The sequence below is a fragment of the Gymnoscopelus braueri genome (assembly GCF_963280865.1).
Source record: "Gymnoscopelus braueri genome assembly, chromosome: 9".
NCBI classification, from domain to species: Eukaryota; Metazoa; Chordata; class Actinopteri; order Myctophiformes; family Myctophidae; genus Gymnoscopelus; species Gymnoscopelus braueri.
In genome coordinates this window covers 11,618,193-11,645,692 of record NC_137610.1, presented here as the reverse complement: position 1 = coordinate 11,645,692, position 27,500 = coordinate 11,618,193, and the positions used below count along the sequence as shown (strand labels likewise).

At 45.4% G+C, this 27,500-nt stretch overlaps 1 protein-coding gene across 1 annotated transcript in view; it reads left to right on the top strand.

The window, feature by feature from the left end:
• The window catches only part of rbm28 (RNA binding motif protein 28), an 895,251-nt gene that overhangs the window by 196,869 nt on the left and 670,882 nt on the right, over positions 1-27,500 (top strand). The gene's annotated exons all lie outside the window — the stretch shown is intronic.

The following is a 27,500-nucleotide window of genomic DNA, read 5'->3' as shown; positions in this document are numbered from 1 at the left end:
GCGGCCGAGAGCTAATAAAATTGCATTTAATTAACTGTCGGCATTACTCTATTATGTTCCGTTTATAATGTTTGTCATTTTAAAAAGAAAACTGTACAGGTGTGACTATAGTTGAAATTAGCTTGCTACCTTGTAGGACAGCGTACAAATAAAATACATTTAAAAATAAAATAATTTTTTTTATTTAAAAATCTAGTTGGTGAAAGCCCTAGTGTGTGGGTGTGTGTGTGTGTGTGTGTGTGTGTGTGTGTGTAGTATTTGAATGCGTGCATGTTCGTCTGTTTGATTACAACAGCCCTTATAAGATGTAAAGCTGGGAGAGAAATTGTACGGTTGACGATTCATATCTGTGTGCGTTTGTGCGTGGATGTGGTGTGGCGTGGTGCATGTGTGTTCTCATGTATTCCATAGGCTACTGTAGGCAGCAGTTCTTTGTGTGCCTTTCTATGTTCTCCTGCAAAAGAGGAAATAGATGCAAAGGGAGCTGGGAGGAATGACGGTTCCAGTTCCACAGCTCTAAGGGGCCTTTCTGTGGCCCAGTCCAAACGCCACACACAAGCTCAGCAGGGTTGCTAACTGGAATCACAGTGTGCGTGTGCGTGTGTGTGTGTGTGTGTGTGTGTGTGTGTCTGTGCGCGCGTGCATGCAGTGGTGTAAAGTAACTAAGTACATTTACTCAAGTACTGTACTAAGTACCATTTTGAGGTACTTTTACTTTACTGGAGTATTTAAAAATGTTGGTACTTTTACTTCTACTCCACTACATTTATTTTGATCAGAAAACCAGCTTTAACCCAAAGCAGAGATACTTGTATCCCCCACAGGCTTTTCTTTTCGTTAAATCTTCTTTTAGCACGCTCCCGCGGCTATTCTTCAATCTTTCTATCATCTTAGTTTTCCTCCCCATTATTCCAGGCTAGCCCGAACGGGTTAAGTTAGCTGCTAAGCCGGTTAGCTTAGCCCTTTGTTCGGACCGGTGTTAGCCTAGCTTAGCTTAACACTCGAGGCTAGCTGTACCACGATGGAGGCTCCTCGCAAGTGCTGTGATCTCGCGGGCTACGCTCACTACATCGCCGGCGACGACCCTCACCAAGTCTGCAACGTACCAGGGTACTGCATCGACTGCAACTTTCTCTTGAAGCACCTTAACTCCCGCCTGGCTAGAGCGAGACTCTCGCTGGATGGGGCGGTGTAAAACTGAGTGGTGAGGCCTCGTATGCAGCCGGCCAAGCGGCCCTTCCCGAGACGCACCATGCGGACGAAACTGGCCCGAGGGCCGTGCGTGGTGGCCCATACCGCGTGCGGCCTCAAACCATGGGCCCTCCGGCAGCCGTGGTGCCTCCGGATAGCGTAGCCAGCTGGCCGCGGCGGCACCATGCTACCAAACAAGCTGTTGCCTCTGTGAGTGGAGGGACCCTCCATTTGCAGAGCGGCTACGGCACACCATCGCCCACTGCTGCTGTGTCTGGTGGGCCCCACCGGAGGCAGCAGCCTAGCGGCGTTCCCTCTCCCTCCTCCAAGGTTCCCGCGCCTGCTCAAGCACGTCGCCAAATTACCAGGGGAGGAAGCCGACAGGGACGAGGGAAAGTGAGTGAGTTAGGCCAGACTAGCTACGTTAGCTGCTTTGCTAGTATAACGTCGCCCTAGTCAGGCAGTTTTGTTGGCTTAACACCCAGCTAGCTTCACTAAGCAACAGGTTATTAGCAGTGCTGTTCTAGCTTAGCTTGCCTCGCTAGGACAACACCAGCTTGTTAGCCTTCCCACTCTGTAACGACCGCGTTCGGGGCTTCTACAGACCGCAACCGAGCCGGCGTTTTACGAAGGACAAGGCCGTTTCCAGGTACCAGACTACGCCTTCTCCTAGCGCCAGACTCCCAGGAGGTTCATCGGGCGCCATTGGGACACATGAGGGTTTTTCATAAGACTATGTTAAAACGTTTCATGCTGTTTACTGTTTCTGTGCCTACTTTTGTTTCATTTCACATGTTTCAAAGTACATAAGCACAGTAGCAGCCCTGTCAGGAGGCTCTATTGAGACACATGGTTGTTTTTCATAAGGTAATGTGAAAACGTTTCATGCTGTTACACTGTATTCTGTGCCTCCTTTTTTGTTTCATTTCACTTCACATGTTTCAAAATAATTAAGCACATTATCCAGCCCCTGTTATAAGCCCAAAAGTGCCTGTCATGCCTGGTTCACAGCATGATAGACACTGTTGGGATACCTTCTCTACCTGTCTCAACCCCTGTCAAGAGGTATCGACACATGGGGGTTTTTAGGCGGTCCCGCAGCGCCGATAACCCCTCTTTATAAGCCCATAGTGTCTGTCATGCACGGTTCCCGGCGTGGCAAATACTACTGGGAGATTTGTCTATACAGGGCCCAAAGCCTATATATAGCCAGCCCCGCTAAGGCAACACTGCGGTGCTACCACCGCTACCCTTCCACGGTTTCTAACGGGCGCCGCACGTGCGGGCCCGCTGGATAACGTGACGACATCACCGGTCCCGTTGGAAACTCGAGGTTACAAAGGTAACCCCGGTTTGTTAAATCGGAGACAAACGTGCGCGTTGTCCACGGGACTGGGTGACATCAGAGCCCCCTCCTAACTCGCTCGCTCAGTGTGCAGCTCGTTGGAGAGTTTGCTTATCTCAGTACAGCAGTGAAACGCTGTGGTTGTACTGGTCAGCTCCCCTTATCAACAACATCACACTGTGGTTGTACTGGTGTGTTTTCCACATGCCTTTATGCATAACCACCTATGACAAGGTTTTGTTTTCTCTCATGCGGGAGGTAATGCAGCCAGGTCTCTGAGAGAGGAGGTTCTCTCTCCCTCCTGAGCGAGGGCGTTATCAGAAAACTATTTTGAATCAGAACCAACTGGAAGGTTTTCTATTCAATTTTTTTCTGGTGGAAAAGAAGGGGGGGGGCGTATGACCCTCTCTGAATATGAAGGGTCTCAACAAATACCTGATGTTTTTTCAAAATTCCGGATTTTGACGACCGCGTCGCTGCTGCGGACAGGGCGTCAAGGGGATTGGTGGACCAGCATCGACTTCAAGGATGCTTATTTCCACATTCCTTTCTATCCACCGCAGTCGGGAGGTGGCGCGGCACACAGACTTGGCCGTTTCCCCACTTGACGTCACAGGGTTTTTCACCATCAATGTCCGTCGAGCGTCTTGGTCCCGTCTCAGCGGACCACTTTCATCGGGATCTTGCTGGGCTGGACCAGGCTCACGGCGCGTCTGTCCCGGGAAGGGATAGACAGTTTTTCGGCCTGTGGTCTTCTCGCGCGAGGCGACAAGTCGCATACAGGCGGTGCATGCAGGCGGCGGGTCTCATGACTTCGGCCATACACCTGTTTCGTTTGGACAAGCCCCACAGGTGACCTTTCCCCAGTGGTGGAGGCGGGCTCTTGAAGTCTCGTCCACCTGGGGTTATCGGAAGGTCCGGGTATCCCCACGGTGCGTGGACACGCTTAGACCGTGGTCAGACGCAGCCCTGCTGTCCAAGGGGTCAGAATGGGGGCTGTGGTCTCGCGGAAGGTCATTACCACGGACGCCAGCCTCACGGGGTGAGGTGTCGTCCACGAGGGCCGCTTGGCCAGGGGGGTGTGGGGTCCCAGTTTACAGACGGCCCACATCAACTACCTGGAGCTGATCACGGTCTTTTCTGATGGTCAGACTTTGCAAGGCTCGGTTTTGAGGTTGTCATGTCCTGTTTAGACCCAACAACACCACGACCTTGTGCTATGTCAACGAGCAGGGAGGCCTGGCCTCTCCAGTGTTGGAAAAGCTAGCTGGCGATCTGAGTGAAAGATGTGGTGCGACGCGTCACAGCGTCGGATCTTACACCCCACCATCAGGACCTAGACCTGTGGGTCTGGTCCGTGAGAGGGTAACTTTGGGCTTGTGTGGCCTGTCCCCTGACGTGGTAGCTACCATACAGGGGTCCAGGGCCGGTGCCACGAGAGCTGCTTACGACATAAAATGGATTTTCTTTTGTGTCTTGGGGTCTGGAACAGTCGCCGTCGGTGGTGGCTTTTCAGGTTCAGTTGCGCAGCATCCTCTTTTTCCTGCAAAACAGGTTAAATCAGGCTGACCTTCTCGACGGTTTGAGATGTACCTGGGGGCCTTCTCCACTTGTCACGAGGGTTTCGTTGGCAAGATGGTTGGTCAGCATCTGGGGCGCCGTTTCATGAGCGGCGCCAGGCGAGCCAGGCCGGTTAACAGGCCTCTGTTCCCGGCATTGGGTCCCGGCGGTGGTGCTAGATGCACTCTGCCGCCCTCCTTTTGAACTTTGTTGGGTCCTCTTGGTGGCCCTGTCTAAGGAGGCGGGGGCCCGTCCGCGGCTGGGCCTTCGTCCTCTCAAGTGTAGGAGAGATGCCTGGTCCGGCCTCCTTCGGGGGGCTCTGAGCCCGGGACGCCGTCACCCCTGCCGTCGCTTCGCCCCCGGGCGGGGAGCCGGCCGGTCGTCCTCCGTTCGCGGGGGCCACCCTAGACAGCTAAACGGGTCAGTGACATGCACACGCTCTCAGTAAGTTCGGAGTGCATGAGGTTCCCGGACGGCGACAGGAAGGTTCTGTTTGAACCTGACATGACGTTCGTTCCCCAAAACGGGGTGGTGACCCATGCCCAAGTCGAGCTGGTAGCTTTCCATCCGCCTCCTTTCGCTTCAGCGAAGGATAGACGGTTGCATTGTCTCTGTCCGATGAGAACTTTAAAGTTCTACTGTACTGTCAGAGAACAGCGGACGGCCGATTGGCGACTCAGTTTTTGTCTCCTTTGGCCAAGGTGGTCAGAGGAAGGCAGGTTGCTCAGGCGACGTTCTTCTAGATGGAACGCTAGCGGTGGCGTCCCAGTTCCAGAGGGACTGAAGAATCGCTCTACTAGAGGCGTGGCGACATCCTGGGCCCTCTCCAGTGGAGTTTCGGTTCAGGCGATATGCGCGGCTGCAAAATGGTCGTCTCCATCGACTTTTGCGGTTTGTACAGCCTGGTCGTGGCGGCGTCATCTGTGGCGCACGCCGTCCTGGGTGTAGCGGTTGTCTCTAGTTAGAGGGGGGATTGAACAGGCCTGGAGCCTTGTTCTTTTTCCTGACTTCCTTCTCCTAGGTCCCCTCGGGACTGCCAGTGGGCTGGGTCCTGGGGGAGGAGGCCCTGTTCCCTCGTTTTACTTATGGGGCAGTCTCGTGTCTGTTTCATTAGTTGAATGAGGCAGACTTGGTCTGTCAGGGTCTACTTTTTCTGTGTCCCGCACCTTAGCCCGGAGGGCTGGGTCGCCCGTGAGGCCGGAGGTCACGCCCGTGGGGGCGGGGCCTCGTGGGCTGGTGGGCGTGCAGGTTTGTGAGGGTTGTATGGCTTATAGCCCGAGGGGGGTTTATGAATCCCATAGTGAGTATGTTACGGAGAATTGAAGACAAACTCGAGGTTACGAAGGTAACCCCGGTTTGTTTAAATTCGGAGTAACATACTCACCTAACACCACTTTCTGTGCGCATCTGCGTGCAGAGAGCTGTTGTTAAAGAGGAGGAGCCACAGTCACGTGAGGGTTTTATACCCCTAGGACTTACGTCTCCGTGACATACCCTTCACAGCCAATGAGATGGCCCGGGAGTTTATTGTATGTAGCTCTGTGCATCGCCGGGGGGCGCTGATATCCCGATAGTGAGTATGTTACTCCGAATTTAAACAAACCGGGGTTACCTTCGTAACCTCGAGTTAATAGTTACTTTGCAGATATAAATTAGTGTATTATAAAACATACATTAACCACTTTAGCCCTATTTTACAAATAGGCTATTTGAAAATAGCCGATCTACAAGCTCGCGACGCGTTGTGAGCTTGTAGATCTGCTATTTTCAAACATTTTAGTACTTTTACTTTTACTTTACTTACTTTTTTTAAAGCACATTTTTATATCAATACTTTTGTACTTTTACTCAGGTACATTTCTAATTCGGGACTTTTACTTGTAACAGAGTACTTCTACATTGCAGTATTGATACTTACTCAAGTAAAACATTTGAGTACTTTTTCCACCACTGCGTGAATGTGTGGCTATGTCCGAGTTAACGCATGTGTGCGGCTTGAGAGACAGAGGAAGAGAGAGAGAGAGAGGGGGGCGACTCCCTGTGTATTTCACAAACAGAGCAATAACCTTTGAGAAGCCCAGAGTTTTTCACGCTCCAGCGCCCATAACGGTACATTTACTTAAACTAATCATTTCTATACCACCTTCTTTTCATGGACCACTTACCAGGGCCAAGTACCAAGTGTACGCTGTCTGGATGAGTGCTTGGCCCCCCCCCCCACAGTTCACGATGTAGCTCACTCATCCCAAAAGGACCTATGGGTCTTTTTCCACAGCTGATGTTACTGTAATGGTGTTTTAAATGTGGTGGGACGAGATGCATCTCCCATCAAATTACACCTCCATTCGCTCCTCACTTAGAGCTGAAATAACCGCACACTTCCTCTCTTTAGCAGAGATTACTGCTCGCTTTAACTGACCACAACACCAACAGTGGTGCGCTAGATAGGCCAGTACCAGTGACTTTATGTAGGCCATTCAGTCTGCATTTGGCTGATCAGATTAGTTACATTGTCCTTTGAGGAATGCCATGCGCGACTCAGAAGACACTGGATACAAGGAATTCCTTTCAATAAGTGAAATGGCAATTTAGGAAATGTTTTCATTGTTATTAAACCACTTGTCATCAACCTCTTCACCATTATTATAACCATCAATCACTGCGCTGTCGTCCTGGCAGTATGATTGGTTGTCTAAATGGCTGATCCACACTTCAGCACTCAGGTCTTCAATAAATGGCGGTTACCTGGTTCCTTGGGGGAATCAAACCGATAACTAATTAAATAGAGATCAATAGCGGCTTTTGGGTGTGGGGCCTCCATGGGCTCTACTGAGAACAATATGAACCGCAACAGTCTTCTATGGGTGAAAGTGGAGAAAAACACAATCAAGAATCCAGTATAATGGATGATGTCATGTGTTATATCCTTATTGACTTGGTGCTATCCGCAATTTAATCTCTGTAACCATATGATGTGAGTACTTCTCCTCTGAGAGGGTAAAGTTGTAATGTTTACACTTCCAAGCGTTAAATCAACACTGAAGATTGTGGCAACTGATCATTTTCTATTAGTCGGTATGGTGTTTATATAGCAAGTGTAGACATCTCTTTTTCATCAACACGCTTCCTCAATTATATTATCCCAAAGAGGAACTATAACAAAAAATCAAGTTCTACTTTCTGTTCAGCTGTCAGACATAATTTGTGCTTGACATGAAAGTTTAGTTTCATTAATATGGTTCTCCTGCATAATATCTAAGAAAGAACTGTAGTACTAATTTATAGTAAATTTAGGACTAAGTCACAAAAATGGCCACTGTGTATGTATACCACATGGCTTTTAATACAAAAAGATGTATGATAGCATATTCCCTATCATGTCTTACCTATCATACTGTACCATACCATATCACTGGATTGGCCCCCGCATTCTTCACGTGGCAGAGGAAACGGTTCTCCCTTTGTATCGACCCGCATTGCATTGAATGAACTGTAACAGCCTAGTTATTAAAATCAATAGCAATAACTCCAATTCCTCATTTTCAGATTGGCTCTTGACTCAATCAATGGATATCAAATTACCCTGCCTCTATAGCACGTAATCCCCGTCTCGAAAGAGTTGGGTTAGGATCCCGCGCGGAGATCAATATGGAACATGCAGAGCACCTCTCATAATGTGGGAGCTTATGAGGGAAATTACACAACAAAAGCAGTCGCGCCTAACAGTAACATCTATGTGTGGTCATTCTTCACCGACTGAATGGGAGAACACATGGAATGGCGCTGGTATGTTGGCTATCCGGTCTGATGGCCAGCAACTACACATGTTGGAAACAGTGATTCACAATTCCTCAGCGAGACGAGGAACACATTCGGTATACACACACAAATACAGTTAACACGACAGCTTCATCGGGTTAAGAAGTGAAATGCATTGATGTGTTGTTTTTAAACTTACATTTGAAGAACTAAAAAGAGGATGCAATTCAGCATTTATTGTGTGATGTGGATTTTTTTGTGTTTGTTTAATTGCTCATCTGATGTCTCCTGCCATCACCTGCATCATGTAGAAACAATGCTGTGCACTGCACAGGGCATCTACCGTAGTCTACTTTTTTAATTATGTACAGCTTTTTCATAGTCTCTGCACATGACAGTAAGGTCACATTGCAGGGGTGGTGCACCATGGTGGATTGAAACAATAGGACAAGTCTCTGGGGAGGGACAGAGAGAGAGAGAGAGAGAGAGAGAGGAGAAGAGAGATGAGAGGAGAGAGAGAGAGAGAGAGAGAGAGAGAGAGAGAGAGAGAGAGAGAGAGAGAGAGAGAGAGAGAGAGAGAGAGAGAGAGAGAGAGAGAGATTTGTGTATGTGTGAGAGAGAGAGGGGGGGGTGGCTGGTAAACACCCACATCCCACAATGCCGGTGAGCATTTTAAAGCTGTGATGATGAGGTGAACAGTAGACAATATTTTAAATTATGCATGCCTACAGAGGAGGGCCCAGATTGCTGCAAGTCAGTTGTGACAAAAACAGAGTCAAACTCTGCATGCACACAGCACTTAACCACGGCTCAGGAGACATGAGAACTGTCTTGGATGCTCCACGGGAGCATAGTGCAAACTCTTGTATCACAATATGGTGTGAGGGATGCAGTCTAACTAAATGCAATTGTTGTTTTACTCGGCGGCAGTAGAGACAAAGTTGCTCAAAGGCAACAGTGCTGCAAATATGGCTCAACGCAAAATGATGGCGCTCGATAGGCACAATAATGAACGATAACTGTCTTTTGGCAAGGTCCTGAGGAGAAACAAGGTGTTCACACTAGGGTAAATGTATGGTATACTTTTGGGGTTTTAAAAGCCAAAAATACCTTCCAAAATAACGTACACACGAGTATTTACATTTTAAGTGTGAGTCAACACAATCCCCCTGATGAAGCAATGATTCATCAGTCATGGGTGTGTTCTGATCATTGTCAGACCCTCACTTTTGCCAGTATGGATGGTTTTATTACATAAAAATGACATGCAAAATGCAGCCTCAGACTTGGATTGCAATAGTGCAAGGTTGAAGCTTATTTTGATGAACATCATGACAACTCAGCAACCCTATCATATCAGAGATCAACTGTAGAAGTAAATTAGGCGAAGAAGTAAACAGGTGGAGGCACACAATAAAGACAGAGAGAGAAAGAGAAAAACTAAAAGGGATACAGAGAATGCACACTCACTCCATCACGATGACTCAACATCTTTAGAAAGTTTACAGTACACAACAAAGCCGTGTGACAGCTGATTGATGCTGTATGCAATATGTGCCTTCTTTATCACCGTGTTTCCATTCGTCTGTACAATGCAAGGGTGAGGCGGAGTAATTAGTTTCTGTATTGTGGAGTCCTCTTGTTTCCCAAGAAACAGAGGCCCCGAGTGTATGATAATTCTATAAACAGAACCACGCACAATACGAATCTCTGAGAGAATGGGCGCTATTTAAATGAGTTAGGATTAAGAAAATGAGTTTAATTTTAAGGTTATTGTTGGCAGTAAATCGCTTATATTCCTCCTTGTGTTATATAGCAAAAAAAGTAAAACCCAATTACTTGTGTGCGTGTCGGCGTGTGTGCACACATGCCTTTAGATGCCCTCAGCGTCAGGGTGCTTGTAGATAAATGGCCGATTGGTATTGACTTCAATTTAGAAAATGCTGCCCTCCACTTTTCCTTCTACGAAAACCCTGGGGCACCTAAGGGAAATCCAGCACTGCTCTACTCACAGAAAATGTATTACTGAAGGGTCACCCCTCCCCAGTTTAAGGGATTTACAGTACATACGCTCACGCTGGCAGTAGTATACAAACACACTTACACACACCTAGAGCAGAGGGCTTCTACTCTTGCCATGACAAACCTTATGATCCATGTTGAAAACCCAATGAATGCTGTCATTGTTGAAATACTACACTGAGTGACTTACTGTGTGCATGGGGTGACAAAGGTCTGGCTACAGGCAGATACATCACAGCCCTGCTGCATGCTTTCCTTCTGCTTGTGTACGATTCCTACAGTACTGTAGTCATAAGTGACTTGGGAAGAGTACATGCTGTACTACTTAAAGACGGGGTGCCGTGATTTTCAGTGATTTTTTTCCCCCCTAAAACATAATCATCAGGTATTATGGTTACACTAGGAGGAATATTTTTTTCAAAAAAAGTGTACAGAAAGTGTTAAAATTATGTTTTTAAGTGGGCACGCCTCCAGTTCATTAAATACCTGGTTCTCACCTTAGGTCCTAAGGACCTAAGGTGAGAACCAGGTATTTAATGAACTGACCTAAGGACCTTAGGTCCATTAAATACCTGGTCCTCCACCACCTTAGCACCACCCACCTGTCCTAGTCCCTCCTCCTCCTCATACCCACACCCGTTGTGTTATGATAATGAGGGGGAGGGTATATTTTTACTGTGTCATTAAATGGCTGTTTTTCTATTGGCATGTTTGACCCTCAAGGTTTCAGCCTCCAGGAAGAAACTCAAAATAGTCAGAGAAGACATAAAACACCATAAAAACACCACCAGGGGGCTTAATGAAGTTCTATCAACCTCTCATAGACACAGGAAAAACAGAAAAAGTGCAAAACCATGGCACCACCTCTTTAAAGGTTCTATGACATTCATTTTCACTTTTTTTATTTTCAATGTTTTATTTGGGGTTTTATGACCTCAATTACACCCAAAAAAACTGAACTTAGAACATTCAGTGGATTTTCTGTGGTCTGGGGTTTTCTGAATAATTAGGCTGAAAAGTAATCTGAGCTTGGCCCTTCGACAGTGAGGTCACAGTCGATTAATCCCGCCCACTCTCCTCCTCGCCCCTCCCCTCCCCTATCCTTTCCTTTGGGGGGGGGCGGAGCAGAGGCGATGATTGACAGGCAAAATCCCTCACCAGCGACACCCGCAGGCAAATATTTTTTTTTTCATTGCAGTTTTCATGTAGATTCATATAATTGGTCTTCACTAATGCTCATTATAATATGGCACCATTTTTGTCTACTCACTCTGTGTCTCAGAGGAGGGCTGTTGACAATTCAGAAACCCGCCTACCAGTGACATCATTGATGGTGAATTCAAGCTAATAGAAACTGCAGACTTTCTATTCCTGGAAAGTTAGCTTGCTATAATGGAAGCCATATTGTTCTCACGTTAATACAAATCTAAAAAAAAACAATTAATCTCGTTTGGGAAAAAAAATCGGCCAAACGATGATGTCACAGGTGGGCGGGTTTCTGAAGTGTCCACAGCCCTCCTATGAGACACAGACAGAGTAGAAGAAAATGGTACCATTTCATCATGAACATTAATGAGGACCAACTATATGAAGATCAGTTGAAAATGGGTGAAGTCATCCTTTAAGTTGCGCTTCCAGACTGATCAAAGGCCAAATGTGAGTCGGGAACATCATGAGACAACAGCGGTGATACAGTGAGTACATCTGAGGAGATAAAGGGGCCTACAGTACTTCATGCATATGTATGCTATACTGTACACATCCCCGGCTGTGTACATTGTGCTCTCCCACTGGCAAAACAAAAAACAAAAAGTGTCCAGAGGCAGAGAACAACTTCCTCTCCCATCAGATGTCAGTAGGAAGTAGGATGTTCTGCTGTCCAAATGTACTGTGTTATAAATGTCTATAAACAATATCAAGCGATGCATCTCCAACTGCCCACACGCACACACCCACAAGTGCACTTATAAACACAAACAGCATAACACTCATTCACAGATACACACGTACTGTAAGCGCGTGTGCACATGCGCGCACAACCACCACAGCATCAGTTCATGAGACATCAAACATTGACAAAGTCTCTTTTTAGTGCTGCCTGTTGGCACAGTAACGCCAGGCTAATGAAGTCACACGCTGGCAGAATATTAATAACGGCAAACCAATCATGGAGCGGCGTGGGGGAGGATGATTTGCATATGAGAGGCGGGGGAGTCTGTCCAGCACACTGGCCTCATACATCAGCCAACGCAGTGGGGTGTGGGGATGTGTGTGTGCGCACGTGCGCGTGTGCACGCACACGAGTGAGTGCATGCACGCATGTCACAAAAGGGGTGTCTGAATACATTTGCCTTGTGACTCACACACCAAAGTAAATTCCTTTTTTCTGGCTTAGTGGCACGCCGGTAGGTAAGGGCCCCGCTTCGCTTGCATCAAATCAAGACAAACGTTCCCAGTGCAATAAACAGGATTGTCAACTCGGCTGAAGTGAATAAATCGAACAGTTGTGTTGTGGCAGCCGAGCAGCAGCAGAGCTTTTGGCTGAAGGCCTCTCTAGCTCAGTGCAAAGTCTCTGATAATGGAGAGTGGAGTGTTTAAACCAACCCACAGTTATGCCGACCAAGCTTCCCCTCGGTTTCTAGCTCGGTTTGTGGAGTAGAAAACAAATCACGTTGTACAGAAAGATAATCAACGGTAACTACAGTCAATCTGCAGTTCCAGCTCCAAGACTTTATCATCTCCCATGGGACCGGGCAGTATAGGCTAAATGCGTATACACATACACACACACACACACACACACACACAAGCGCACAGATACACACACTTGTTTGGGTGCACGTGCACACGCACAAACGCATGCATGTACGTGCGCAGACACACACACACACACACACACACACACACAAATGAAGTGTGTGATGATGGTCATTAGTCTAGGAACAACGAGGGCTCTGTTCAGAGTAGCAACCCCCTGCACATGGTACAAAGTAGGGACGGGCACGTTTTTATTTTAGACACACAAAATCAATCACCGCACTAATAGGAAACACAAATATAATTAACTAGGTTTGCGCAGCCAGACGTGAAGATGAAAATAGATAAATACTGCAACCTGTTGATGGCTAATTTCCTGAAGCTCTTATTTATTTTACAGCTCTGATTAATAGTGTTTACTGTCATAATCACCGTTATCTCACATCCCTGAACATACCCAAAGGCTTTTTTTCCTTTCTTTCTTTTTCGTCTAAGATCCATACAGCCAATATCAGAAGTGGGGTTATTGAAAGCAAAAACACAATGGCGTATCGATAAGGAGCTCCGACATGATTGCGTATCGCTGTCGTCAGGGCACGTGTAATTTCCGACAAAGAAGGACAGCAATTGTTCCGTGACAAGCACGCAATGATCATTCCGGGGGTTTTCGACGAAAAAGGGGAGGGGGGACAGTGTCCATCAGGGATTGCATTTATCTGTGTGTGTGTTGTTTTTGTCCTGTCCAGATTCACCCCCTCTGCGATGCCAAACAGGATTAGGATCTGACCTCCATTCGGAGTCGCTTTGTGCCCCTGCTGTCAAATGAGTTCTGTGTTCTCTGTTGAGTGAAGTCAATAAAAGCCATTGAGCTGCATTGTTTCTATTAAGAGCGGTTAGTCAGACAGGATGTTGTTAACGGATCATAGATTTACAGGATAGGAACTATGTTCCCCTTAAGCTGCGAGCGTGCAAGGCTGCCGAACCTCACGGGCAAACAACTTTTCATGCTGCACAGCTAAAAATTGGCGAAAGGGGGGAGAACCGCAAGGAAAAGTAATTAGTTATTGGTGAGCATACAGTAAGTGACAGTGTGAATCCCTCACTGACAGTTCTCGTTAACGAGATGGTACGTTACATGTACATCAATTTTCTTTATCATGCTGATATTCTGTCTACAAATGTGCAAGTAGCTCTCACTCCTCTCTCTCCTTCAATAGGTTAAACGTTAGTTAAACATGGCAAAACGAAAAGATACACCAACATAAATGTTGTTCATCCTTTAAGGAAGATCCTTTATGGCTTAACAAACTGGTGGAAACAAGTGATGGTGAAGCTAAGAGATGTTTTTTGCTGCAAGGCTAACACTGGAGTGGTGTGCAGAATGTGTGTGCACATCTACGTCCCCAGAGTTCTATGTTCCCATGGGCCACCCCTAACTCTAACTCCTAACCCTGAAAGAACCCTGGGAATATAGGGCCCTGGGGAAATAAGAATGACCCCTGCTGGACAATATGGGCAGAAGGTAACGCAAAAGGAGACAGGGGAAAAAGTGGTCTAAGTGGAAATTGGATTACATAAACCCATTAAGACAACGCATCTGTGTCATTTTTAGATTTCTTTGGCTATCAAAAAAAATTGCAGATCTACAAGGGGGTCCCTGGAACAAAATATTTTACAAATGTAAAAAAATATATATTCAAAGATTTGATCTACAAGCTCATCTACGAGCTTGTATATCTGCTATTTTTGAATAGCCAAAGAAATAATATTAAAATGACACAGATGCGTTCCCGGTCTTAACACATAAGCCGCCAATCGCGCATTAATGCGATCTAATAAAAAGCGCGCTTGTCCGCCAAGATCGCATTAATGCGATCTAGTGATTAATTGTGGTTTAATCTGTGATCGCGCTATTCTGTTTATTTTTCATCCTAGGTTTCGAGTTCCACTTACTTCACCCACACCGGGATCCGGTTTTATGACGCAGATTCCGTTTCCGGTTTTAATTTTTTTTTCCCGGTCATTTTCGGCCAGAATAGGGAAAAACACAGTTTTTCACACGGTATAAAAAACGAACCGAGAGCTCCACTTCTATAATCTATAGTCTGGGTGACGAACAGTCATCGCCGTCGTGTATCACATCATACTTTAGGCCGATCGGAGAATCTGCGAACACGCCACATCCGGTTTGACTCTGTTTGGGGGGGGGGGGTGGCGAGCGAGTCAGCGAGGTGATCAAGGTGTCTATTTGCTGCTCTCTGCTGGCAGATTTGTCGTATGTGTTTAAAACCGCCGTCAGACAATTTATTTGAATGAAACAAAACAAAACAAAAAAAAAAAACACGCAAATCGCTGGCACAGGGGTGAGTACATTATGAATAAACTCTGGCAGTCAATTAATGGATTAAACAACATCTACAGCACAAAATGCATATAAAAAAAAGTTAGCAAGATTTCTTTCAAGACAGAGAAGTGAAATAAGGGCATCAGACAAGCACAGACAACAACCACAAATTGAACTGAATATGTCCTATGCTTGCATCATGCGTCCATGAGTGTTGAGAAATTGGGGTTGTATTCACACAGCTTGGCTGGTCGAGAAATAAAGATTGTCATTGTGCAATGTTCTGCTATATGCTTACAAGACATTCACAATCACCTTGAAAAGTACCTCAGCCTCCCTGACAGCTGGTGCAGCAAAAACTATGCATATGAATTTGTCACGTCTAAGCAGTTGGCCAAACTGAGATGGACAGGTGTTGAGAATGAGCATGTATTCTATAACATTGAATCACTTAAACTCTATATACTTAGTTAACCTGAGTCCCTCAGGGCTCTTTACTAGGCCCCCTCCTGTTTCCATCTATAAGCTCAGAGTCACAATGCATGTGTTAGCTTGTAGATCTACTATATTCGCTGAATGTTCCACACAGAGGATTTGGTAATAAATGCCTGGAAAAGGTGCCATTGATGAAAGAGGTGCACACTCCATTGAGAACGTTAACTGTGTACGTACAGGTCTTTAAATGAAGTGTGCTGGGGCTTACCATTATCCCAATGTCCCAATCGCCTGAAAAAGGTTAGTGTGAGGCTTGGGTTAGGGTTAGAGCTAGAATTAGTTATAATGCAGACCTTACTACTACTAGTACTTCGGAACAATGGGCCGTCTGACTAATAGCATGGCAGCCTCACGGTATCAAAATGCGAATGCCTTCATCATAAACTATGACATTATCACAGAATATTGCACTAAAAGGAGCAAATGACGATGATCCAATTAAAAAATATTGCACAAAGAGGCTGACTGATCAGAAGTACAGATTTGTCATAACTGTGGTAGGAGATGTTTTAGAATGTCCTTAGACCACAGTAACCTACAGTACTACTGAGGCTCTTGCCAGAGCCAAAAACAAAGATTCTCGCTCAGTACAGAACCTCCCAGGTGATGTTTACTGGAGAAGAAGAAAATGATATCAAGACGGCCTCAGGTGTTGTTGATACAGCAGATGTTATTCTGTTTGTCTGGAGTGTGTCTGACCACTTTGATGCAAGGTTTCCTGAGTCCAGACTGTGTCAAAACAGTTTGGTACAGTGGCTGTCACACATCTGGCACAGAGATACGGAGCGCTGATCAAGTCCCCTGATAATAAGGAGCACATTGTTAAAATAACAGTATACCGACTTCAAGTTCATCATAAGGGAGAAAATAAAACTTGGGAGAATTGAGTTCCTACTTCCTACCCAGGGATTATTGCCATGATGCTGATTTACGGGAAAACTATGAAGTTATGCTTCATAATAAGGCCTCTTGCCTTTTGTGGGTGTTTTTCTAGATGCAGCACAGAAGCACACAATATTGCTGGTTGACAGGAGATGAGTGGAAAACATCCACTAGTTAAGAGAGTAAAGGATCTTGGCAAGATCCTCAGTGGTAATTGAATGGCTAATAATAATAATGTTGTTAACAAGTCCCCTTTGTTGTTGATTTCAATTGATTGAACATTTAATAATGAATCTCTCTAGTAGCATGTCTGTGCTGCCCTCAAAACCAGACAAACATTCATTCTCATAACTTTGTATCTGTTGTCTATTTGGTCACACAGAAAGAGCACAGCCTAATGGCTGTCACACGGGATTAAATCCACGACTGTATTCCACAGAGCAAGAAGAAGGATCGCAAAGAAAAGACTATTATTGCAACTGAGAGAAAGGCGTTGGTATTTTAAAGATGATTGTATATGCCAATGGTACACGAGTTCAATAAATGCTGCATTCAAAAGAAATATTAATTTCATTGTAAATTGTGAACTGGTGGTCATTTCAGTTCAGAGAGCTGTGGTGTCTGCCCAGGTGGAATCGATTTAGCTCAGTGAGATGAAAATATTAGAGGGAACATTGGACAGGACAGTAGTAGTGTGATAGAGTATGAGGTGGATTATTAAAAGAACATAACAAAGCATGCAGCGCAGGCCTTAATTGACAGATGTGCTCACTAGATTGCCAAATTCTTCACTCACACACTTGTGCTCTGCTGCACCCCGTACTCTGTACAATGTCACACCACACGTCGGCCTTCATTTTCCAAAATAGCTTAGTGAGATAATTGGTAAAATAACGAGACAGTGAAGAGACATTTACCACATAGTTAATTTTCTAATTCTGTAGGCCTAGATGAATACAATGTATTTTGTCAAGGTTTTCCCAGTCCCTAAAGTCCTGTCTTGCAGACATTTACATAGTTTGAGATAACAATACACCGTTAATGAAGTTACTTTGCAACAGAAAATAAGGTCACCTTCCTAGCACTGAAGAGATGTTATTTTCCTTAATTACAAAATCCTATTTTTGCCTTTTTTTTCTCCCCCCCCTAATTAGGCCCCAGATAATTAGGCTACAGTTTTAGATGAGTGTGACTTTCTTCTGTACTATCCACCAGGTCAATCTTGTTCATGGAAAGAGTGAGTTGTCCATGTTTTGTCAACTAGTCCAGATTATGCCGAAGGGAATTTAAACTTCTCACACTCATAAAGGTAGTTTCGTGACTGACACGTCGTGATAGAGTCGAGGCTTTATTTGGAGGTGGAGATGCAGGTGAGTAGGTCCCATTAAGACCACAAAGCCATCTGAGCTGTAACAGACATTGTTTTTTGTTTGGTTGGAAAGGATTTGAACAGTATTTGCTTTTTGATGAATGAGTTTGGGCTATTTTTACATTCGAATGACCCACAGGATGGCCGTTGGATAATCTATGTAGGTGATAGGGGATGACAGACATTTTAAGGCAGGACCCAAGTGCAGGAGAGAGTACAGACAGGAATTCAAGAGGTAAAGCAAGTTTACTTCTTCAGACATAAGCAGAATACAAGAACACACTGCCAGGGGTACAGGCAGAATACACAGGTGTAACGTGTCACATAGATGAGGGGATGGTATCAAGACAGGAGAGTGACATCTGCTGGACAGGTAGGGGCAGCACAGGAGGAGACTGGAGGGACAGGTGGGAGCCGTGACAGAAATAGCCCATTAGCCATTAGTTGTGGAGACTCCTAAACATAACATTGATTCAATTGAAAAAGCATCCCATCCCTTTGCTATCACACGGCATAGAAAATATCGTTGGAAACCTTGTATGTCTAAAAGCGTTACTTTTCAGGAAATGGAAAAAATACCTGTATTCCAATGGGTCCAATATTATTAGTCACAAGCTTTTGTACTTTTCATTGGTTAAATGAATAAATATTTATAAAACCCACAGACTTAGCCACTTCTATTTAAAAAATTGGAGATCTACACAACGCGTCACGATATGGCATGCTGCGAGCTTATAGATCTGCTATTTTCACGTCTATTGTATGTCACTCTTATACGACTAAGTAGAGTATACATTTTTGGAAAAAAAATCATAAAAACATTGAAATATGGAGATACAAGGTTTCTGCCCGACAGCAACGATATGCATGAATAGCATTGATGCCAGCAGCAATATGGCCCCTCTTTCCTGTTCTGAATAATTGTGGCATCGGAGTCATTTGCGTCTACAGTGAGAGGAATCGGTACGTCCTAGTGTGAGTCAACTCTCTTCAGACTGTGGGTCGATGGTGCTGACTGAGCCAGGACAGCTAATAAATCACCTCCTGCCGTCCTAAAATGGCGGGGTTGTGATTGGGGAGGGAAGGGAGCCGTGAGCGAGGGTTAATGAATACAGGCCACATCGATCTGCCTCCACCACTGGCTTCCTCTCTCTTTTCTCCCTCTGCTCTTCTCTTCTCAGGCCAAATGCTGCTCTTGCACTTTGGAGGACCTGCCATGCTAAGCATAGACTGGACGGCTAGCAGTCTACAGGGGCCAGGAGACATAGAGCAGTAGCTAAAGGCAAGCTAATAGTGAATGCTAGCAGCTAATTAAATCTGTCAGTCCCCACTACAAAACAAGAGGAAACTACAATCGGTGGAGCAGGCAAGCTCCCAGCACCTAACCAATAGAGGTTATTTTACTTGCCCCGCATCTGAGCAACAGCAGCCAGAGCACTATTAGCATTAGCACTTGGGAGCCTGGTGGGAAAGCAATGGCAGTGCTAGCATCAGCAGCTATGGGTATAGCGTTATCAGCCTCCGTCTGTATGGGTCCTGACCCTCACGGCTCAGTAAGATGTGTGTTTGGCCCGTGACCACAGGGTCTTCCGGCAAAACCTGACTCCAGCTGTTTCCCTTCACTCACTTAAGTGGCAGCGGCTGCTACCAGTCATCTGGTTGTTTTAAAACAGCAGCAGTCAGCAGTAATGGCAACCGGTTTCAGCAGCAGTAGAAGTGGCAGGGATCGGTATATCATCTGCGATGGTATCACGGTAGCAGCAGTAAATCTATGAAGTGATAACATTGCAACAGGCGGCTGGTGGTGGTGGCCACACAGCCATCTAACCTTACAGCAGTGCACGTTCAGTGTTGGTCGCAGACCACACAGACAAAGTAGGTCACACACACACACACACACACTCCTCCCCTCTCACCATGTTCCACTTCTTGCAACATTCAATTTCCCCTCTAACCCCAACACAGCCGCTGTGGGGCACAGTGTCACTCGCTCAGTATTGACCTGACCCCACAGTAGCCTCAATCTTTCCTGTCCCCATATCACCAAATGTCCTACAAAGCTTTCTCAACGACCCCCCCCCTCACACTGATATATAGCATTGACCTAAAACCCTCCAAATATCTGAAACCTCAACTCAATTCTCGCTTATTAATTTGTTTCTACAATGTCGAGGAGCTGAAACCTGAGTTTTAATCTTGTTTACCGGTATGTGGGATGAAACAAATACAATCTTGAATCACAGTCACTATATTGCTCTCTGACTCTTATGGGCCATGTCCACTAAGCCTTTTTTTCCCTGAGCGCAGCATATGTTTTGAATTGTTTACAATGGGAGCGCCGTATTTGTGTAAACCCCAGCAGCGGGACGAGGCACTGAGCGTTTATTTTGCACTTGTGCTTTCACGTGTGCCGTTTTTATCTGCTTGCTGAGAGCTGAAATATTTTCATCTCTGGCGTGTTTGGAAGTGTTATTAGGGGAGCGCCTTGGCGTTTTCAGCCATGAACAAAATGCCTCGGTGGACACGGCCCCGGAGTTTAGAGAAAGCAACAGTGCATCGGCACACACCATCTCAGTTCCACCCCATGCCACTCACTATCTAGAACACACGCCCACCCTTGATAGACAGGGCTCTACATCTATCCCACATACAGTGTGACTACAACACTAAAAAGTGAGCAGGGCCCTCCAGCAACCATACAAGTGGGGCCTAGGGTGACCAAAGACATTCGGGACAGACTCATGATTGTGTTATTTTATTCATATCAGTGCGGTGCCATTCACATCTGTCTATCATCTTCTTCGAAGCTGCCTGCACTTCCTCTGTCTTTAAGACTGCAACTCTCTTTATCTACACTAGAAAACCAAAAGGGGAAAAGAGCACGCACGCTGTAGCCCTAGAATGGCTGATATTCCAGACATTGCATTTATTCCATAATTTATACAGCCATAGAACACTCAATACAATTTCGTGGAGGGATTCAACTTTGTGGCATTCTAATTTGTTGCGCTCTGTGTGAACCACATTTTTCGTGACGCCTGGTCACCCTATGGGCCCAAGGTTGCATATCGAGTGTGATGACACATGCCATGCAATGAATAATCACATGCCCATAGACGTATGTATTCAGACATATACAGTACAACAAGAAAACAGCATTTGGAAAGTTTAAGCTTTGCAGTGCTCCAGGCAAACGCTGCAGAGTATGACTAAAATGACTGGCTGAATCATTTGTACCCTTTTCCACCCCTATTACATCAGTGCAAGCCAGTGTTGGGTAACGTTACTTTAAAAGTAACTCGTTAGGTTACAGGATTACTGCCATTAAAAAGTATTCTGTGATGTTACAGGATTACCTTCTGAGAAAAGTAACTTGATGGATTACTTTTGCGTTACTGACGATTAAATTCTCTTTGTACATTACATTACAGCCTATGCAATATCCCCTTACAGCTCAATACGCTTAAAGGAGAATTTGTTTTATCTGACGTTCATAATGACAGAAACCTCGCCACAGTGTTTTTGGCCCAAATGGGCCGCCGTAGTGTTTAAAAGCGGCTTGGATGAAATCAAGGGTGAAATCTCGTCTTGCGAGACTTCCGGAGGGGCTCATCTAACACAAACACCGTGGAGAGTTTTTGGTCATTATGAAATCATTATGAAAGTCAGATGTCATCATTAGAGCGATAAAAATACATGATCTAGCGCATGGACCGTCCGCTCGGGTTTTTAGCTGCGGTGGACTCGGGACGGGGTTATGAAAAAGTTCTACTGTGCCACTCGTCCTAGGATAAGATAACATCATATAAAGGCAAGAAAAAGGCTAGTCCGGAATTCTCCTTTAAGTTTGGTAAACATAACATCAAGAGTGCAGCCTACCGGAGTGGCCACAGTGTTGTGGAGCTGTGCTGGGCTTCACCAAGCATACTGCCATAGGCTAATTTCAATTTGCATTGATGTTCTTATTTCTCCTTTCACCGACAAATCCAAAAATACTGTGAATACTTCCACGACCTTACTGAAGGATAACCTCTCTGTCTTCTCTCAATCTCTGCCATGTCACACAGGTGCGACAAATTAATGTGATGCAAAACCAGTAATACCGTCAGCCGTGTGACACTGTCACACAAAAACCTATTGAATGGAATGATTACGCAATCAACACAGACTGCTGGCAGTTGGCAAGGCACGGTCACCGATGTTTGTGTAACATCCGTGCGACTCTCCGTTGACAGAGACGAGCTCATTCATTTATCAGGAAAACAGTGCCAACGCGCCAGATGGATTTATTTTCCTTTGTAGCAACAGAAGGAACAGGGAAATATAGGTCTTAAATGTACTGTAACTAAGTAACGCCATTGTTGTGGAAAAAGTAACTAAGTAACCGATTACTCGAATGCAAAACTAATGCGTTAGGTTACTCTGTTACTGGAAAAGGTCATCAGATTACAATAACGGCGTTACTTGTAACGCGTTACCACCATCACTGGTACTAGCCTAAGACCTACCAACGCCTAAGGACATTGAGCTACTGTACATATCTTCATATTGGAATTTATGTGGAAAAAACGTATTGTCACAATATGTATTACCTCTCGAATGGCCATAAATCGTGTGTCTAAGGATCATTTCCCATATTCAGATGGAGCGCCGAACAGAGGTATTTAACAGGCCATGGCTGACACGTCTCACCCTTTGACACCCACACTAGCTCACCAGCCCAACTGTGGAGAGAGAGAGGGGGGGCATATGTGTTAACTGACCTTTTCCATGCTCATGGTTCCTGTAATAGCATTAACACAGCAGCCACAGCCATGGCCATCAATTAGCTGGCCAGGCCTGCCTACACTACCTTAACTAATAGGTATCTCCTTCCCTTCTTCCATCCGTCATCTCCCTTTCTTTCTTCCTCTCGCCCACCACTCTTCACATTTAAGCACCATGTCCAATAAGCAGGGGATGGCTAGAAGGGGTGAACTTTGCGTATCTCCAGGATACTCTTCCAATCCAGCAGGTTGGTTACCTCAATGTTCAGGGTCGCAGCACTGACGTTCGAATGCTTATAATGTATGGTATGCTAAGTCAGTTTACTCTCTGCTGTTGGTAGAATTGTATTTATTCAACAAATCGAAATTCCACTGTATGCTACTGAGAGCCCTCATTATTCACCCAACCATGATCCATCTACTAATACTCTGTGGTATGCATTATTTGTAAAGGAAAACACTTTCCGAATCATCATTTTGACATTAGCAGCAGGCTACTGTTCAAGTAGTAGTGTTCATGTCAAATCTCACAGCAGGAACAATCCAGTTCACTTAGAAGTGTTTCCTATAAGGTTTTATATCGCTCCCATCGTTTGAAAAATGACACGCGACTGAATTCAGCAGCACTTCCACACTATTTTGTGCCTACCTTTCATATCCATGGAACATTAATCCGGTTTCTTTTTAAGACATCCATAATGATCCGTTAGCAGATTTATTATGAGTCCGAGGCACAGAAAGCAAACATTTTAAATGAGACATGCACTATTTATGATATGAAACAGAAGTGTGGTACAGTAAATGCAAGCATCCATAAAGGAACAAGTAACAACATTTTCTTTTAAGCTCCACATGCAGTACTGTACTATAATAAAATAAAACACGCCTATTAACAAGGACTGATATTGATACCAGGATTGCCTTTGCTACTGATGGACTGATGCAAACGATAAAAAAGATTGTACGCCATGTCCCTGTTGCTTCATTAATCTGAAGAAAAGTTAATGATTGCATGGGAACCCAAGGTCTGCTATGACGCATTCCTAGATGTGTACTATGCTGCCAGTAAAAAAATATATATTTATATAGGGGAAGTTAAAGTCCTATCTCCTCCATTGGTATAGCTATGCAGGGGATACAGAATGATTATTTATTTAGCATAATGTTTTATTTAACCAAATACGCATGAAGACCAACAACAGATCATACAATCAGTGGTGGACAAAGTGCTCAACCCCAGTGCTTGAGTCAAAGTATAGACCCCTTAACAGACGACGTCACACTGGTTGCAAGCGTCTGGTTGCAAATGAAACCCTCGCTATAGGGCGCGCAGCACTAGCTAACACACAAGAGGGGGTCGGCGTGCGCTGAAACCAGCACACCCCGAAACAACAGGTTGAGAATTGATTGCATGAAACAATCACCTGTGCATCCAGTCTCAATATTGATAAACAAATAATTGGTCTATAGATACTCCATGTTACTCAACTACAAGTGAAAGTTGCTCTGTCAAATTTGTAAAAAAATCAAAGTACATTTTCTTTTTTAACATCAATGCATTGCTGTGTTAATATTTTGACATATTCCCTCAAAAGGTTAATTATCTTACAGAAATGTTCAGAAAATATCAATGATATTGAAACTAGCATATCTACAAACTCACAACGTGTCATGACCTTGTAGATCTGCTATTTTCACAATATTTGAAATAGGGCTTTAGTGGTTAACTCATAATGTCCTTGTACCCTTTCCCTTCATAGAAATATAGTGGACTGAAGTATCCAAAAATTAAAAAAAGTACAGATACTCAAAAAATACTAAAAGTTACTGTCCACCACTATACAATCCATCTGCGTTAAAGCAAAATTACAATTTTGCAGAGGTTCGGGTTGTGTAGTTACCTTTTCTTGTGTGATGTACAATAACTACAAATATTGGTGAGATAACTTCAGTAGTTACTCCTTTGATAAAGAAATTACAACGTGAAATAGCCTCCCAATGAATGTACATTGCAAGGTTAAACAGGTGTCAAAGTCACTCACAAATTCAAAGTCAACTCCCTGTTGATTTGACTATTTGAAGATCCGGATAAAGATTCGGTGATCTGGAGAAAAATCTGATGATAATTTTTCTTATTTCCTTTAATCAACAGGAAGATGACGTTTGAATTTGTAAAAACAAAAAAAGAAGTTTTGTAATGTATACATTGTCTAAATATGTTTTGTTTGTGTTCATTTATGTGCTAAAAGAGTTCCTTTGAGACCTGTTTCACATTGCGGTGTAAGTCAATGGGGAGCCTATCTTGGATGATACTTTTATTATTTTTATTCAACAGAGTAACTAAGATGCCTCACCAATATTTGGAGTGATATCATGGCCAAGGAAACTAAACTACACAACAAAAGCCTCTACCAAAGTGTAATTTCATGACATCAAGTGCATGCTGTACTTCTGCAAACTGGTCAATAGCCTCGGATCGAGTGACAGCAACTTCAATATTTTCCCCATTTCATAATCCAATTTAGACAGAGCAGCTGAATATTACCGTTTCGTCCTTTTTACATTGTGGGATTTTCAATTCCAATCATGTCCGACTCATTTCACAAATTGACCCAAATTGAAATTGAAATTGAAGGTGGCACGTCTATTCTTGGCTGGTACACTAAAGTGAAGGAGAATGGACTTGGTCTGCTGCGAAATGAGGGATTCTTTACTGCACCCTTGAGCCAGAGAACAAATACTATACATTATAATATATGGCTGGAGAGAAGAGGGGATGGAAGGAGAGGGGGAAATGGGGGGAATGGTGGTCATTAGGTAGAGGGAGAGCAGAGAGACCACCGTCTCCTGCATTCAAATGATGCTTAATCCGACACTATCAGCACTCCTCCCCACCATCCCTCCTCCAGCTCCAATCCTTCTTTTCCCGTCATGTCTTTGCGCGACCATGGGGAAGGCTGTTGTGTGTGTGTTACCTTCCCCCAGTCCGTCTCCCGCGTCCCAGCCCCCCGGTCCCTCTCCATCTCACACACCTCTTCTGTTCTTGCTATACCTCCGCCCAGCCCACCCCACCCACCCCCCATCTCACCAAGGACATGGAGTTAGTACCTCCTTCTATTCCTCGCCCCCTTCCTCTCCCTTTTTATATAGATATATATCTTGCTCTCTCCATCTCCATCCCTTCTTCAGTCTTCCTCACTGCTTTTCAGAGATAACTGTGTGCAAGCTCTTGGCTCTTTCATTGCCCACCCCACCCCAAAGAAGAGGCTGGCCAGCAGACGGGAGAGAGAGAGAAGCCGAGTCAGCGTTTCAGCCCACTTATGATGTCACGGATAACGACCCCCCCCCCCCCCACACACACAAATAAATAAAACAATAAATAAATAAACATATACCTGTGTATATATGTATGTACACACGCACACACACTCACACACACACACACACACACACACACACACACACACACACACGCACACACAATGCACCCACACAATGAAGTACACATATTCCCTGTATGGTTCCAGTGGTCATAGTGCTTGAGGCGGAAAAACGACAGTGTCAAACAAGAGCATGAGGAATATCGTAGTGGAAAGCATTGGCACGCTGCTGCTCAGGGGAGGTAGAGAGAGAGGAGGTAGAGAAAGAGAGAGAGAGAGGGGGTCGGAGGCGGTGAGCGGTTGAGAGAGAGAGAGAGAGAGAGAGCGAGAGAGAGGGAGAGAGAGAGAGAGAGCACACAGAACCTGGAAACCCTGGAGTTGCAGAGTTGAAAATCGAACCCACCTACTGCACACATCTCTGTTCCCTCTCTGTGTGGGTTTCATGGGGAGGTAGAGGTATTTACCTTGGAGCTCAGGGAACAGGGCCGGGGGGGTGGGAAGGTTGGGTAGGGTGGGGGGGGGGGGGGGGGGTGGTGTCGGGGGTGTGAGGGCCAACAGGCAGCGATTAAGAGACAGAGGGGGAGAGAACAGAAAGAGAAAAATAAAAAAAGCAGAGGGGGGGAATGATTAAAGAAAGACAGCGAGAGACAGAGTTGGGAGAGACACAGAAGATCTGTCTAACTGGAAAGTGATGAGGCTTAAGGTGAAGATACTGAGCACGGCGGAGTTACTAGTGACATTATAGTCAAGGGGGAGGGGGAGGGGGGGAGGAGAGAATTTGAGAGAGGGGAGGGAGGCTGGAAGAGGAGGAGGGGTGTGTTGAATGTGTTAATACACAGGAACACTGCATCAAACCAATGCACTGCTCCGAGGCTGGCTGAGCAGCTGAGGGGAGTGCGTCAGCAGTACATTCACGTTCCCACTGAAGGACAAAGGGAGGAGGCAGAAAGAGAGAGAGAGAGAGAGAGAGAGAGAGAGAGAGAGAGAGAGAGAGAGAGAGAGAGAGAGAGAGAGAGAGACTTAGCTGCCTGCAACACTGACACACGTTGGAGAGGAACAGGGGAGGGAGGGGGGTGGTAGAGCAAGAAAAAAAAAAGCAAGAGAGAGATTGGAGAATAAACAAGAAAAGAAGAAGAGGCAGGAGGGTGGTGTGTGTGTGTGTGTGTGTGTGCGTGTGGGGGGGGTGGAATGCTGTTACTGCTGCTGTGACGGTGGGCTGCCTGTTTGAGCGCTCGCATTCCTCTTCTCCATCTATCGCTCTCTTTCTCTTTCTTTCTTTCTCTCTCTCTCACACACAAGAAACACACTCTCTTTTCTCTGTCTTTCTCCTTCGCTGCCTCTATCTCTTCCTTGCTCTTGATCTGTCAGTGTTGCTCTCCCTCCTCTCTCTTTCTCTCTCTCTCTCCCTCTCTCTCCCTCTCTCTCCCCCCCTCTCTCTCTCTCCTCCCTCTCTCTCTCTCTGTGTGTGTGTGTACTAGACTGGCTACTGCAGTAGCCCACCAGCCAGCCAGCCGCAAGTCTGACACCCACACTGAGGGCTAACTGCCACAACTTACTACCTCAGCCCTCGGAGATAAACTAACAAATAAGCGAAGGGGGAGAAGAATACTGCGGGGAGGAGGCTGAGAGA